General features: G+C 37.2%; 1 protein-coding gene across 1 annotated transcript in view; it reads left to right on the top strand.

Annotated features, from left to right (window-relative positions):
• The window catches only part of CA8 (carbonic anhydrase 8), a 95,295-nt gene extending 90,413 nt beyond the window's left edge, over nt 1-4,882 (top strand). The window contains exon 9 of the mRNA XM_003809059.6: nt 1,047-4,882. The gene's annotated coding sequence lies outside the window, so the exon portion shown is untranslated. The remainder of the gene's footprint in view (nt 1-1,046) is intronic.
• Nucleotides 4,883-16,018: the final 11,136 nt, after the last annotated feature.

Below are 16,018 nucleotides of genomic sequence, written 5' to 3'. Positions count from 1 at the left end.
AGCATTATAAATATTCTCTAATAAATTTTTCCAGACATTCTATATATTTGTATGTATCTATGTTTATATATGTATGCATATGTAGAAATGTATATATATATATATATATAGTGTGTGTGTGTGTGTGCAGGTGTGTCCACAGATACATACATACTATATATGCATAATTCTGAAATACTGCATAGTAATATAATTTATTAAGGAAAGGAGGCTATTTTGTTTTATTATTTTTTTCTTTTTTTCCAAAGGACATTGCCCAGAAGGAGGCCATTTAGTTTGTTTCCAGTTTCTTTTTGCAGTGAATATCTTTACACATAGACTCTTTGTATGATTGGATAATTATATGTCTATTATAAGTTCCTAGAATTCCAAGTCCAAAAGTATATACATTCTAAATTTTAACAGAGATTTATTACCTACCTTAGGCAACTAATAAGACTGCAAGTTTCCCACTGCCATTGCTAGCAATGCTAGTTCAACATCAAAAAGTTCAGTATCATTGAACTAAAATCTTAGCTGATGTTGTTTTCCTATATAGAAGCACATTATTTGTTATCTCAAACAATTACTATTGTCATATATATATATATATTCTGCATTTATTATTTATTTATTTAATAGAATTGTAAGTCATTTGGGAATTAGGAATGAAGGGGTCTGTGTGCTCTTGAGTTACCATCCATCTGTGATTATTATACGTGAAATGAATGACAAGAACTTAAAGCTTTATTTTTATTATTTGACATGATGTACATATTTTTTGTTTGTAAAATAGTTCAAGCATTATTTATTTTGGATGAAAGTATTTGCTTCTGTGAAATCCTGCATTAATAGGTCTGCCATAGAAATAAAATTATGGTAAACCTTGTGGAAAAATTGCAGAGATAACAAACTTGAGCACAAAGATATTTTTGAAATTTCCACATTTTCTTGTGAAATTTTTAGTTTTTACTATCTCTTGTACTGTAAAAAGACTTTTCAGTCTGCTTTGGAAGAATATCAGTAACATAATCAATACTTTTTTTTTTTTTTTTTTTTGCCTAAAGGAGGAAGACAATGGTCCTATAATGCCCTTGGATAAGAAAAGGAAACTTTTGAGCTGCACCTTCAGTTTATCCTCAAAGCCTGCGTTATTTGTCTTCATCTAATCCAGCTTTGATGGACATCTGTGATGGTTGCCTGTACACTTGCTGAAATGAAATATTAGAAATGGCTGTATATTCCAAAGAAACCCTATATTATATATCCACATTACTGCTGCTAGGATTCATAGTTGCACATACTGTTTATTGCTTATGTATAGAAGGAATGAAACTAGTTTCCAGAGTTGTTATTAATATGAATATATATCGTGTTAATATTGAGAAAGGAAAAATACATTCCCGGTGTTAGTAGTTCTTCATTTCCTGTCTCCAACGGAAAATTCACTCATTTTAGAACTAGTGTAATTCTTGATAATAAAATAAGAGTTTTGATTAAGAACAGCATAGAGCTTCAAAATGCAAAGTGAATGATTAGTAAAATTATGTCTCATTTTATTTTTTCAGCACCCGTACCACAATTAATATTAGGCTGGATTGCCATGGGAAACATTTTTTGGCGTTAATGCAGCAACATAATACTCACTTTAGGTATTACTACATAGTTGAAGGATTTAACTGAATGTATGGATCAAATTATATTTATTTGACATATTCGAAGCTGTGGTTTAATAGGAATTTGAGAAAGGTGTAAGAAATAGGATAAAAAGAAGGTCAGCACCATGTACCAGGAATAGCTTTACTTTCCATAAATAGAAATATAAATTTAGTGGTATCCTATATTACTTTAGTGTCGTACGCTTTGTAAGACTTAAATATTTTATTCTATTGATTCCACTTCTTTGGTATGTTAAGACATTTCTTTAAAGATGACCAACAATATCCTTATTTTAGGTGCCACTAGCAGATGTAAGCGTATACTTAGTTGCCGTTAGATGTGACAGAATGAGATAATTTATGTAAAGCAGTAGAGTACCTGGCACAAAGCAAACAATAAATATTATTGTTATTGTTGTTATAATTGTAAAATGAATGACTTCAAAAACATAGTCCCAGTTTGGAGGGATTTTGTGATGCAGAATATCTAAGACAGGTGGAATAAGTATATGTTCAGAGTTTTTAGATGTGTTGAGTAGAGATGGTAATAATGGAAGCATTAAATACAAATGAAAATCACACCAGATATCCCTGAAATTCAAGCAAAGAAAGTTCATCATCTATTCTTGGGCAGCAAGAGAAAGGACTAGGGTTATGGCAATGTGTGGAAAAGTTGGGGCTTGCTAAGGGTTGAGATCTGTTGGTAGCCCTGGATCACATGGGGTCAGCACCAGGCAGTGCCTCTGAAAGCGGAGAGAGGTCCTGGACTTCCCTTGTGTATAACAGTTCCTAGTGTCCAACAATGAGGAAACGGTGAAGCATGGTTACAAAACTGTGACAAAAATATTTACATCTAGCACTGTTACCACTCACATGCCAAACATTGGCTGCACACGTGTAGCCTTATTTGTAATTAACATCAAAAGACTAGATCTGAAGCCTTCCATAAATGAGAGGCCATTCATATGGCATTCCTGGAACAAAACACTGCACAGGTACCAGCCTCTCCACTCCTGACCGGGTTGGTGCTGAACAGTCAGGGATTGTTCTTGAACTAGACTTCTGATGCTTCTTGCAGTCTCCTTTCATCTTTCCCTGAAATACACAAAATAAACAAATACAATAACAAATAGTAATTAAATGACTTTCAGGATAACATCTAGTTGTTCAGACTTCACCCTTCACAGGTGTGTGTGTGTGTGTGTGTGTGTATGTGTGTTTATCTCTGTATATTGAAGCAATTTGAATTTATTTACTGTATATTTTCTGAGTAAAAGACTGAAATGAACTACTTGGTTCAGATCATGGTGTCCATTGGTGACATTGTTTGGAGGCATAATATTCTTTATATGGAAAATCCTTTAATTCCACAGTTAGTCACCTCAGATTCAGAATATGAATACTGTTTATAATACGCTTTTGTAGGAATGAATTTGAAAGGTAGTTTGTCAGTAAACAAAAGCACAACAACTAATCTCAAATCCGTTTTCATGGTGTGATAGGAAAGAAAGTAAAACCTATGTGATGGACCCTGTAATTGGGGCAGGAATCTCCCAAAGAAAAAGTAGGGGAGAATTAATGACAAATGTCATAGATCTTGAAATTTAATTTAGGGTGCATTTTGTTTATGAAGCAATAAGGCAACAAAGTGAAATGATTTTTCATGTAGCTTATACACATGTAAGTGCCTCTGATTCATGGTAACTAACGTACCTGATGGTGTGTAAAGTAATACTGTTGTCAGAAGGTTTGCCAATTAAGATAATTTGAGTTTACTCTTTTTTTGTTGGTTAGTTTAGCTGAAGGCTTGTCAATTTTATTGATTTTTTCAAGGAGCCAAAGTGGATTTTGGGGTTTTCTCTATTGTGTTTGTATTCTCTATGTCATCAAACTCTGCTCAATTCTTACAAAATAGTAAGATTAGTAAGAAAGCAGACTAACTTCTGCTTGCTTTGTATTTAGTTTGTGTCTTTTCCAGTATTTTAAGGTGGAAGGTTAGGTTATTGATTTGAATTCTTTTTTGAATAAAAGCATTAACAGTTATAAATTTTCCTCTGAGCATTGCTTTAGCTGCATCCAATAAGTTTTGGTATGCCATGTTTTTGTTTTCATTCATCTCAAGGTATTAGAAAATACTTTGCCTTTTAATTTCTTTTTGAGGCAATGGTTATTTAGGAGTACATTGTTTAATTTCCACATATTTATGAATTCCCAAATTTGTTATTGATTTATAATTTTTTTCTGTTGTGATCAGAAAACATACTTTATATGATCTCAGTCTTAAATTTATTGAGGTTTGCTTTCTGGCTTAGCATATGGTTTATCCTGCAGAATAATCCATGTGTACTTAAGAGTATGTATTGTACTGTTGTTGGATGCTATGTTCTATAGATGGCTGTTAGGTCTATAGTGTTGGCCTGTTGTGTTGTTCAAGTCTTCTATTTCCTTGTTGATACACCTATTTCTGTCTATAATGAAAGTAGTGTATTGAATTCTCTGACTGTTGTTGAATAATCTCTTCCTTCAATTCTGTCAGTTTTTTTCTACATTCATTTTGGGACTTTTGTGCTTCTTTATCTCTAGTAACATTTTTTATTTTAATATATACTTTGTCAGATATTAATATAGCTGCTCCAGCTTTCTTATAGTTGCTATTTGTATGATGTATCTTTTTTCATCTTTTCACTTTCAACTTATTTATATTTTTGAATCTAAAGTGTGTCTCCAACTTATAGTTGGATCTTGTTTTTTTTTGAAATCCAGTCTGACAGTCTCTCTGCCTTTTAATTGGAGTATTTAACCCATTTGCACTTAATGCTATTGTTTATATAGTTGGATTTGTATCTGCCATTTTACTTTTTGTTTTCTACATGTCTTGTGTTTTTTTGTTGTTCCTTTATTCCTTCTCTATTACTTTTTTTTTAATTAGGTGAATATTTTCTAGTATATTTCAATTGCTTTAATGATTTTTTTCATTTTTTTGAGTATATTTTCACAGTGGTTGCTAAAGGGCATATCATATACTTGTTAATTTATCAGAATCGATTTCAGATTTATAATAACTTCATTACAGTGAGTTATTTAGTTACTACTAAATAGCTCTGAACTCTCTTCTCCCTTTTTGTGCTATTATTGTTATACATATTACATCTATACATGCTGTAAGCCCAACAATACATTGTTATATTTTTTCTGTAATTGTATATTAAAGAAGCAAGCAAAGACTTGAGAACAAATTATATTTATAGAGTTTCTTCTAGTAAGCTTTTAATTTACCATTTGTGGTTATGTTCATTTTGTCTTGTAAATTTGAGTCACCATCTGGTGTGATTTCTTACTCCAGTACTTCTTTGTTCTTATTTACCTCCTTTGTGCTGTCATTGTCAAATATGTCACATTTGTATATGTTCTGGGTCTAAAGCATAATTACATGATATTTTATACAATTGCTCTTTAAGAGAAGGAAGAAATGCATTTATACTGTCTTTCATAATTACATAATTACATTTACCAGTGCCCCTTTTTTTTTTTGGAGTGGATTCAAATAATATCTGGGGTCACTTCGTTCCAGGCAGAAGTCCTTTTTTAAATATATTTTTATATAAGGCAAATCTGATAGGGACAAATCTTTAGTTTTTGTTTATGTGGGCTATCTTTATTTTACCTTCTTTGAGATAGTTTTGCTAAATATAAAACTCCTGGTGAAAAGTTTCTGTTTTTGTTTTCTCAGCATCTGCTGAGATGCCAGCTATAAAGCTTAATGAGGTTTCCTTCTACAAGACAAATCATTTTTCTGTTTCTGCTTTCAAAAAACAAATGGTTTCCTCCCTGCCCCAGATTTCGTACTATGATGTATCTGGGTGTGAGTCTGTATTTATTCTGCTTGGAATTTGTTGAGCTTCTTGGGTATGTAGATGAATGATTTTTTTAAAGAAAAATATTAAATTTGGGATGTTTGAGCCATTATTTCCTTGAATATTCATTTCCACTTCTTTTTCTCTCTCCTTTTCTTCTGGTACTCCCATTATGCATGTATTAATGCACTTAATAGAGTCTCATATTTCTCTGATCTTCTGTTCATTTTTGCCCCATCTTACACCACCCCTCTGGGGTTTTCGTTGTTTTTGATTATTTGTTTAGTGACTTGGCTGTACTATTTTATTTTATTTATTTATTTATTTATTTATTTATTTATTTATTTATTTTTGAGATGGAGTCTTACTTTGTTGCCCAGGCTGGAGTGCAGTGGCAGGATCTTGGCTCACTGCAACCTCCTCTACCTGGGTTTTCTCCTGCCTCAGCCTCCCAAGTAGCTGGCATTACAGGTGCCTGCCATCGCGCCCAGCTAATATTTTTGTATTTCTAGTAGAGACGTGGTTTCACCATGTTGGCCAGGCTGGTCTTGAACTCCTGACCTCGTGATCCACCCACCTCGGCTTCCCAAAGTGCTGGAAATGCAGGCGTGAGCCACCGCACCCAGCGGCTGTAGTATTTTAATTAAGTCTGTTACTCTTGTAGTGTGAACCCTATAATGTGGTTTCTCAGAGAGCACTGCCTTGGGCATGTACACAGTCACTCTGGGATGACAGTAAGTTAGTAGGGCTCTCTCTGTGTCTTTCCTTGATTTCTCTGCCTAGCTCTTTGCTTCCATTGGTATTACAACTACCTGTTAGGTTCCTCTAATTGCTAGCTAATTATTCTATTGTTTTTGGCAATGCCGTGGGACATAAATTGCTCCACATCTGATTCAATTATATTTGGGCCCTTTTGCAGGATTAGAGATAGAACTTCTGCTCTGTTAGTGGGGATTGGGTAAAGGAAAAGGGCTCATGACCTCTGGGTCACAGCCCCAAGAGATTTAGCCTCTGCAACCTATTAGTATCCCTTGGCTGGGAGCTGAGGGAAGAGGGAGACCCATCTTCTTGATCATATTTCCCAAAGAGTGGAGTTTTAATCATACTAAGCTGGGGTAGAAGAAGGGAGGCAGTGAATTTGTGGCTCAAATTTCAAATCAAATACTCTCACTTTTCCTACTGAGATTTAGTAGATTTTCTTGAGTAAATGTTTCTCCATTTGCTATATACCCTTAGGACAGTTTTCAGACACCTATTTATTTATTTATTTATTTATTTTAATTGCCACAGTTTTTTTCACTGGGGAGCAAGTCTGTGGAGATCCTCACACAGCTATCCTGGATGTAGTTTTCTGTCATTTAAGATAGTACGTTACTCAAAATGTCAGGCTATCAGTCCTGTTTTGGAATTTTCTCAAGTAAGCATATTTCTCAAAATTTTGTATCATGTTATAATTAAGGGTGGGCTCATGCTTTTTGATAGCTTAAAGTTTAAAAGGGAATGTTTCTTAATATGAAAATGAAGTTGACATAACAATATTAGTCGTTAACTTATTGAGTTAATTACTCTGAAATTTTATTTCTATATTTTAACTAAAGACAATTAATTAGAGTGCACCAATTAATGATTTTTAAATCTTCACAAACAACTCCAACATGGCACAGTTATAAAATAGACACCTAGAAAAACCTAATTTTCCTTAGAATGCTGTCCACTTGTTTCTATTAAAACATATTAATATAGCAAATATTGATTGATGAAAAGCAGGCTATTAAATATAGTTTATAATCTTGGGTCGTAAAGAATTATGAAGAAGATGAGGCATTATCCACCAATGATGTAATGCAGCTCTAAGGATATGTACAAGGAAATAGTCTTTTCTTTTTTTTATGTTTCCTTCCTTTGTGTGGAGCTGTTTTCCTGTAGCGCTTTTGTATGAAGCTCTTACCTGGCACTCACTGAGGATGTGAGGTGGTGAGACGTGACTGACCCTTCAAACACTTTTAGGAAACAACAACACAGAAGCAAAGGTTTTTAATTGGAAATCTTGTGCTATATCAGATTTAGATCAAGTTTTGATAAAGCATACTAGAGGTTTTACACTTCAGGTTATACAGAATGCCCATTTGGAAATGATGCTATTGAATTTAAAGAAAATTTTCCATTTCTGAAACTTGAGTGGAGCCTGTGACACAGCTTTTTCCTGCACTGGAACAGTGGCTGTAGTGAGTCAGTAAAACTTAAGAAAATTCTTAGAGCTGCTCCAAAGATCTAGACTGGCTTGTTTTACACTTTTTGGATCTGATTCATTTCCAGGATAACTGTATTGCCATTCCTTTGATGGACTTTAATTGCTTTCAAATTATTCTGGAATTCAATCAGCCTCAATAGGAATTTTCCTGTGAAAATATAATAGACTCTGGCCCAAAGGGACTTTTCAAAAATGCAGATGGAAGTCTATACATTGCATGAAAACATTTTATCTATTATAACATGAAGATACTTCTTTATGGCATACAGGAAATCTATTGTATTATAGCACAAGACTGGGATGAAAGCTGACCCCTTGCAATTTTAGTCATATTAAATAAATTTTCTTGCAAATGCTTTTTGAACAAATCTCACTTGAATGAAATAATCTCTTAATATGAAACTATAATATACATGATTTCTTTTTCATTTTTTTACTCACTTATGGAAATTATCTTCATATGAAATAGTTCCAGATACTCAAGAAAAATATTTGGAACTCTAAAAAATCACACTCAAGTCTAGTGAAGTCTCTTATGATGGTTTTGCAGAAAGGGAACTGCCTCCGCTCTTAGGCTCAGTAGTCATGATAGCCAAGCTCAGCCTCGTACATACTCAGAAACAGGAAGAAGTTTAAGAAGGACAGGGAGGAAGTAAGTATGAAGCCTGTAATTCCAAAGATTATTTTCTGAGTCCACAGAAAGGAAATGTGAGCACAGTTCTTGTGGGTAAATTGGTCTTCCCAGGAAGAGGAATTAATGCTTCTAGTGCACAAGGAGATTCTTTTCTCTTTTAAAAAATTTTTATTTTTAGAATTAGTATCTTGCTTTGTCTCCCACTCTGCAGTGTAGTGGTATGATCATAGCTCACTGTAGCCTTGAACTCCTGGGTTCAAGAGATTCTTCATGTTAGCTTCTTGAGTGGCTGGGACTATAGGCATGTGTTGCCACACCTGGCTACATTTTAAAAGTTCTTTTTAGAAATGGGGTCTTGCTATGTTGCCCAGGCTGGTCTTGAACTCCTAGCCTCAAGCAATCCTCCCTCCCCAGTCTTCCAAATTGCTGGGATTACAGGTGTAAGCCACTACCCCTGGCTGACTTTCTTATTTATACAAGTATAAGGTAATGTCTAAGTGTCACTCTGCTGGAGAGACGAGTAGCAGGTGAGCAGTTAACTCCCAAGGAACAGTACATGTCACCTAGGTTAGGAATGTTATTACTGTTAGTGCTTGCACAAAACTATGTATTTGAAGCATTTCATGGATATTGATTACACCTGCTATTTCTCAATGTAGTTCTGACCCTTGGGCTCCAGCCTTGTGTTCCTCTGTATCAGAGCCTCCCTGAGAAAGCTGTTAAGTCCATTGCTAACTTACACATCTTTGGCAAGAGAACACATATTTTCAGTGCCACCCTGGGAGGCCTTACTTATGTTTACCATCACATGCATTTGTATTTGTCAAATACATGCTTATTATCAAATCATACTGTAGAAATGAGTTCAAAGGAGACAGACAATGTTTGAGCCAGTAATGTTTTTTTTTCTTTCTTTCTAAATTGTCTTTTAAAAACCGGCCAGATAAGATGACAGAATTGATCAGGGTTTCTTTTCTTCAACTTTTAAGTTCAGGGGTACATGTGCAGGATGTGCAGGTTTGTTACATAGGTAAATGTGTGCCATGGTGGCTTGCTGCACAGAACATCCCATCACCTAGGTATAAAGCCCTGCATCCTTTAGCTATTCTTCCTGATGTTCTCCCACCTGCCCACAGGCCCCAGTGTGTGTTGTTCCCTGCCATTGTGCCCATGTGTTCTTATCCTTTAGCTCCAGCTTGTAAGAACATGTGGTGTTTGGTTTTCTGTTCCTGTGTTAGTTTGCTGAGGATAATGGCTTCCAACTCCATCTGTGTCGCTGCAAAGGACATGATCTTGTTCCTTTCTATGGCTGCATTATACTCCATGGTGTATATGTACCACATTTTCTTTATCCAGTCTACCATTGATGGGCATTTAGGTTGATTCCATGTCTTTGCTATTGTGAATAGTGCTGCAAAGAACATACATATACATACATGTACCGTTATAATAGAATGATTTATATTCCTTTGGGTATATACCCAGTAATGGAATTGCTGGGTCAAATGGTATTTCTACCTCTAGATCTTTGAGGGATCGCCACACTGTCTTCCACAATGGTTAAAGTACACTCCCACCAACAGTGAAAAAGCATTCCTTTTTCTCCACAACCTCGTCAGTATCTGTTGTTTTTTGACTTTTTAATAATAGCCATTCTGACTGGTGTGAGATGGTTATCTCATTGTGGTTTTGATTTGCATTTCTCTAATAGATATAAGGATTTCTTAATTCTGTACTCCAATTTAGCCAAAGGAAATCTTCTACTTCTTTTGACCAGAAAGAAAAGTGTGTTAAGTGTGTCTGTGGTCAAAGAACAATTATTTAGATTTTGAATTCATTTAGGATCTTTCCTATGACTTGCAAAATACTGGTAAAAAAACAAAAAAACAAAAAACAAAACAAATATCCCCCAGCATCACCAGTTCCCCCATCACCTTGAGAGGCAGGAAAATCAGTAACAGGAAGCTGTGGCACATCTCCTCCGGCTGAAATGTGAAAGTGGTGCCTCAGCACAACCAAGTGGAGGGCATAGAGTGACTCTAAGCAGGAGCCGATGTATTACAAGAGAATGTGCCTGGGGTAGGTGCAGAAATGAAAGCGGCAAGAGCGACGAGAGATGTCACAAAAGGAGTAGAGGATTTCAAGGCAGCCAGATCCCCAGTGGAGTAACAACTGGGGAAGACACAGGTCAGTACTTTAGATGAATCCAGTTGATATTTGTAACACTGTTCTCTGGACACAGTTTTGTGACTAACTCCAAGTAATGCAGTCATGTGGTCACATTGTGTCATATGGTCCTATGGGCAGGCAATATAGAGGTTCAGGGCATAGACTGGAGCCAGACTCCTTGTATTAAATCCTGGCTCTGAGTCCTCCCAGCAACGTGTGCCTTGGGCAATGTACTTAATTTATTGGGCCTCAGTTTCTTCATCTTTAACTTCAAGACATGCATCTTAAGATGTTTGTATTTTAGTACTCATGGGAATATATTTGCATAAGTGTTTGCTATTATTACTCCATCACCCATAGGAATATCTAAAACATTAGAAAAGCCCTTTTATCCTACAGTTATGCTTTAGTAGTTTACAAAAATACTGATTCCACAACTGTTTATTGAGCATTTTTTCAAGTTCCAGGCACTGTGCTAGGAAAGAGTAACAGGGATGAATGGGACCGATGTAATCTCTACCCTCTTGAGGTTGATAGACTTTAAGTGGGTAGGCTACCTGGATGACCTAGGCTCGGCAACCCATTCTGCACTCTTCCTGGAAACTTTACAACCTACATACTTCTGTGTTTAGCCTATCAGCATCCCAGGCTCCGCTGCACCAAAGGGCCTGATCCCTTTTATCTTCCCAGATCTCATTTCCTATCCAAAATGATTGACAAGGATGACATCCAGTTACAGCTTCTCATTCTTCAGTCAGAACACCAAAATGTGGGTTTTCTCTGATCTTCAATAGTAACATGACAAAACAGCAAACATGAAAAACTCATGACCTTAAGTAGGGCCTAAAGAGTGGGGAAATTTGTGGTGCTTTCGTTACCTCACCTTCTATGACCTCTATTAATTCTGTCATGAGAATGGAAGGGACCAGCCTTGTGGTTCTGTGCTTTCCTAGTGATTGTTGGCAGGCCCACATGTTCAGAGACAGAGGAAGCACTGCCACATGCCAGTGGCTAAGAGCCCTGGGCTGCTGGAGCAAACTGCCCAAGGTCCCACTGATACAACCACTGTCTTGCTTCTCTTCTTTCTCATTCACTTTTTCTTTTTGGAAGGATAATCATTCCAGGGCCCATCGGCTCCACAGGAGCCCTCTGCACAGACAGTCATGGATCGCTGTCTGCAGCCTATGCCTGTATTGATACATACTCAGGTACTAGGAGAGGAATATCACACTCTTCAAGGCAGAGACACCTGAGGTGCCTCTCACCCCTTTTTTTTCTTTCTGCACACTAGGCATCAAAAGTAACTGCATTGCTTAGGAAGGATCAACCTAAAATAGGTGCTGGACATCAGAATTCTTGAAGGAAGATGAAATAATTCATGAAGGATGAGTAAAACCTTGGGAGTTCGCTATGTGGGAAAGGCATGACAAAGCAATGCACTCACCCTTGGAATTAATTGATTCCAAGGAAGGGGCAGGTTCTCTGGGGCAGGAGAGGGGACTGGGGACAGCTTGGGGAGTCTCTCTCCCCAAGAGGATGCTTAGGCTTCCTATTAATAAGAGTATGTGTGCCAGGCACATTGGCCCACACCTATAATCCAGCACTTTGGGAGACGGAGGCAGGAGGATCACTTGAGGCCAGGAGTTTGAGACCAGCCTGGGCAGCACAGGGAGACTCCATCTCTACATAAAATAAAATTAGTTGGGTATGGTGGCACATGCCTGTAGTCCTAGCTACTCGTGAGGATGAGGTGGGGGGATCACTTGAGCAAAGTTTGAGACTCCAGTGAGCTATGATGAAACCACTGCACTTCAACATGGGTAACAGAGTGACTCTGTCTCTTAAATTTAAAAAGGATATGTGGAGGTACAAGTGCTTCATTTAAAAAAAGTAAAAGCTCTGTGACCTCTTTTGATGCACAAGCTGGTAAAGGAAGTCATATCTATTATTTACACACAACAAACTGTAAAGAAGATGCAGTGGGTTTGGATGCACATCTGCAGCTCTTCCTCACGAAGGTCGTGTCACTGGCCCTGAGCCACGTGACAAGGAGAACACATGCACCTCCTCTGGGGCCCTTCCTTGTGCTGCAGATTGTTCTCTTCCAAGCCAACTCTTCTGATTTTTCCTCGTGATAATGTCTTTCTCATCACAGATAATTCTTCGGTCTCTTTTTATGTACTTGCCCCAAAGTGCAGTCTTGAAGTCCTGAGTCTTTTTCAAGAGATTTCTCCAGGAGACGTCTTTCCTCCAGAATGTTCTGTGAGGTGATGTTGCCTCATGGACTTGTTGAATGAAAATGGCTGCAGGAGGCCCCACTCTCTGCCTCTCTCTCTGTCCTGTGGCTGCATCACTGTTCTCTATAGCAGCTTCTTTCTCTACAGTGACACCAGCCTTCTTTACAATGTAATGATAGATGATGAAACACTTATCACCTGTTTGATTAGAAAGAGTCATTTTCTGCTTGGATCTGACTGGAATAATCTCCCACATTTCCTCACAACACACTAGACTTCCTATGCAATAACATTAAATCTGGGTGGGTGATGTGGGCTTTCTTTTTTAATCAATTAATTCCAAGTGTTGTACGTGTTACAGAATTACTGGGTTAAGTAAAAAAGAATGAAATGATGTTCTTTGCAGAAACATGGATGCAGCTGGAGTTCATTATCTTATGAAAATCGATGCAGAAATAGAAAACCAAATACTGCATGTTTCACTTATAAGCAGAAGCTCAAGACTGGATATACACAGACATAAAGATGGGAACAAAAGACACTGGGGACTACAAGAAGGGGGAGGCAGGAAGGGGGACAATGGCTGAAAAACTTCCTATTGGGTACTGTGCTCACCACCTAGGTGACAGGATCATTTGTACCCCAAACCTCAGCATCATGCAGTATACTCATGTAACAAACCTGCATGTGTACCCCCAAATTTCAAAGTTGAAAAAATTTATTAGGTTAAGAATTCCTAGCTTTTCCTATCTTTAATGGGAATAGAAAGAATATTTAGTTTCCATGACACACTTAGATAAGGAATTGAAAACACCGTGTAGATAAATGGAGTTGTTCCTATATTCACCAAATATCAACACTCATTGCTTTTACTTCCAAGTAGAGTTAGCATTTAGACCTCATCTGTGGCCTGTTCATTGCCCACAGTAAAGAGGCATCTCTTAGGGCCAGATGGCTGAATGAAAGGAAGCTCCTCAATTGCCCATCTACCTTTATAAATTTGTTGTTGTTGTTGTTGTTTATATATAATAGTGGAGCTGCAAAGGCAAACAAAGACAATACATGGACCACTTGCTTCATCTTGGTGTGTGCAAAAAACCTCTTCAACCCATACGGCCAGATTTTCAGCAGCCCTTCAGCCGCCAAACAAATATATGACATTAACAGAGCCTTCCACAGTTTCTGCCTGAAAACATTTGGTCTGTACGGTGAAAACAGGGAGATGATCAAGGTATGATATGATTTCATGAATCACATGGTATCTGGTCAAAGAGAAACTTTTTTCTTAGGTTCATAATGCTTAAAGAGGGGGAGAATAACATGAAGAAACCTCACCTGGAATACACTGGATAGATGAGGTGCACTAACCACATAGGTATGGGCTCCAAACTTTATAAAGTCAAGTTACTCAATTAGAATAGAAGCAGACTTCTGGGGAAAGTGAAGTCTAATTAGTGGTTCAGGGTCAATAACTCATATGTGGTGTCTGATAAGGTCTGAAGTCATAGTCCTGAAGAGAAGGGGGAGTTCACTCCAAGTTCTCACATATGGGATCTGATAAGAGGTCACATTCTCAAAGGGAGGAAGGAATACACTCCAAGTTCTTATTACAGAAAAACATACATCATTCACGAAGCGATGTTAGTGTTTGGAATCATTTCATAGCTGTGTAACAACACTCTAGCAAGAGAATCTCAAGCAGATAAATAAATGGTCTTTTGATTCATATAAACGATAGACTAATGAATTTGATCTAGTTCTAGTATTAATATATTAAAATGCTAACAGTTTTATTTAAACTAGATTTTAGACAAGGTTCTTTAACTGCTTAAAAAATCAACAATTACTGTATGATTGAATTGCATAGTTAGGAAATGGGCAGGGTTCTTCTAGCGGCACATCGAGTACAGAATTAAGTGACAAGGAGACTTGAGGGTCACTCAGGGACTAAAACTCTCATTCACTTACACAATGGGCAGTCCTTTCTTGGACAGGATGTAGGTTTGTGGGAGGTGATCCAGAACATAAGTGTGAGTTAACAGTAGTCCCTTTAATTCTATTCCCCCACATTCCTAATTAATACCACTCTATTGAACTATTGCCTTATTTTATGTTCCTTTATTCACTTATGCCACAAAACCCCAATTTAGTCACCATTGATGTTCTCTCAGTGTACATCTTCCATTTATTTCCATACCCAGCCTCCAGTCAGGACCAGTGCAATTTTTTTGGTAGCAATGTATTCTCTGCCTTTCAATTTCAACCCATCAGAAATCCTCGACAAATGTCCCCATATAATAATTGAAACAATTCCTGAAGAAAGTATTTTTAAGAATTCATTGAATCAATGCATTGTCCTTTTTTAGAAATTCCGAGATTTCTGAAGCATAGTGCCACTATCAGGTGTCCCTAAATGCAAGCATGTAAGCGTTATTGCTTACTGAGATGCCTCCTGGAATGATGGCGAGCTCACTTAGAGGCAAAAAATAGTATAAAATCCGATTTGCAGGCTGCTTGGGATCAGAAAACCCATTAGGATGATTTCACTTAGTGCTTGCCATAAACTTTGTTGTTGTCTTTAATATGTTGCATATCGTGATGTGTATTTTATGTCTGGTGAGCAGGTGTCTGTATCCACCAGTGTAGGGGCTGTTGGACAGAGAAGGGTATGTGAGGGATGGCTGTGGATGGTATGGAAAAATGGGTAAAGCCAAGTGCAGTCATTAAGCTCCCCCATCTGACTTGTCTCTCTTCTTCCTTTTCTATTGTTGTAAGTTACACATGATTGCTAACATTGTGATATTTCTTTCTTAGCAGCGAGGGGGACAGGATGCTATGCTGTCATGTATTTATTCAACAAATGCTTATTGAATTCTTATTATGTGTAATTACTGCATTGGGGCTAAGGAAAATGCAATCCTTGCCCTACACACACCTAATTATAATTCAGAGTATCTTGTACTCTGAATTATGTGAGTGGATGGCACACGCGTGGGTTCAAAAAAGAACAAAGAATATGCTGAGGTGATCAGGGAAGGTGACATATGACTTTAAGGTTGGAGAGGGCAGGTGAGGAGAAGGGATTCAGGTGTGTAGACTAGCTGGAGGAAAGGTGTGAGGGGGAGACAGGAAATCCAACAGAGAGTTGGTGGATGGACTGAATCTAAATATATACAAGAAGGTGGAGAGAGGTGATAATAAAAGACAGGATGAAGGAATCAAACTGAGTGCTTTGA

This window comes from Pan paniscus, chromosome 7 (assembly GCF_029289425.2).
Source record: "Pan paniscus chromosome 7, NHGRI_mPanPan1-v2.0_pri, whole genome shotgun sequence".
NCBI lineage: Eukaryota > Metazoa > Chordata > Mammalia > Primates > Hominidae > Pan > Pan paniscus.
This window is presented reverse-complemented; position numbering and strand designations above follow the sequence as displayed.